General features: G+C 26.8%; 2 non-coding genes across 2 annotated transcripts; both read left to right on the forward strand.

Annotated features, from left to right (window-relative positions):
* The first annotated feature begins 1,063 nt into the window (after positions 1-1,063).
* On the forward strand, positions 1,064-1,145 carry Trnas-gcu (transfer RNA serine (anticodon GCU)). The gene has a single exon. It is a non-coding gene; the product is annotated as a tRNA-Ser (tRNA).
* Positions 1,146-1,336: 191 nt separating this feature from the next.
* Positions 1,337-1,409, forward strand: Trnak-cuu (transfer RNA lysine (anticodon CUU)). Its single transcript has one exon. It is a non-coding gene; the product is annotated as a tRNA-Lys (tRNA).

Consider the following 1,409-nt stretch of genomic DNA (forward strand, 5'->3'; position numbering starts at 1 on the left):
TAAAAATTATACGAACGAGCAAAAGTTTTTAGAATGAATCTATTGAAAAAATAATTCTTAAAAAATTCTTCACTATTCAAGAAAAGTCTAGAAATAGTAAAAAACTTAATTTCTGAACTTTTTACAAAAAAAAAGTAAATAATATTTAAATAAACTCTTTGCAAACAAATCTCAGAAAAGTCCATACAAAGTTTAATTGGTGTTTGCATGAAGAACTAATGTATACTAATCGACGTTTTTAATTTTGCTTTTTTCAAAATTTGGAAAAAATTTAATTCAACCTTCTGAATTATCTTAATTTGAAAATTGTTTATGCAGAACATTTTCGAAGCTTTCTTTTTTTACGTAGAACGTGCATCTTCATCATCTTTACGCTTTCAAGAATTAAATAATTATATAGGGAATGTGTTTCAAAGTAATATATACATGAATTTGGTGCATTTTTCGCAAAAACAAAAAATAATTTATAAATTCATTTTTTTTCATTTGTAATATTGTAATCTTGATTGAACTAATAAATTTCACAGAGTACTTGCGTGATATATCGTTTTAACTTAGAGGTGAAGAAAATAAAAAATTGGAATCTATAAGAAAAACTAGTGTCGTAACTTGAATTTTCATAATCCACTGGGATTCAAGATTTCAATTCAATCCAAAATTTTTATATGATGAAAATATGCCATCTTACATATGTAAATCCTCCAATAAATATTTTTTCTTAATTTATTTGAAAATTTTTTCCTATCACACTCTGTTGTAACATTCATGGCAACATCTAATATCTTCTTTTGTATTATAGAATTAAAAAAATATAAAACTTTCGAAAGTCATAGCTGCAATCAGGCAAAATTGTAACAACCGTATTTGATATTCAATCGAAAGTCTCGAAATATCATTCAGCGATATAAATAATGTATTTTAATTTTTCTATGACATTGTATTTATATAATTTTCTTTTAAAAGTAATCGATTCACGACGAATAACCCTCACTATAGTTTAATTTTCTATTAAAGAAGACCATAAGTTTATGAACTATAATTTAAAGAAAAAAATTGACAGCAGGACGAGGTGGCCGAGTGGTTAAGGCGTTGGACTGCTAATCCAATGTGCTCTGCACGCGTGGGTTCGAATCCCATCCTCGTCGGACTTTTTACATAATTATTTTTATTTTATCAAAAAAAATAAAAAATTTTTTCATAAATAATAAATTTTTAAATAAAAACAAATTATTATTAAATAAACAACAATTATCAAGTATTTATACACTTTTTTTTTCTAAAATAGAAAAAATTTAGGATATGCATAAATACAAAAACGTGTTTTCAACGCCCGGATGCCTGGCTAGCTCAGTCGGTAGAGCATGAGACTCTTAATCTCAGGGTCGTGGGTTCGAGCCCCACGTTGGGCG

This window comes from Microplitis demolitor, chromosome 4 (assembly GCF_026212275.2).
Source record: "Microplitis demolitor isolate Queensland-Clemson2020A chromosome 4, iyMicDemo2.1a, whole genome shotgun sequence".
Classification (NCBI taxonomy): domain Eukaryota; kingdom Metazoa; phylum Arthropoda; class Insecta; order Hymenoptera; family Braconidae; genus Microplitis; species Microplitis demolitor.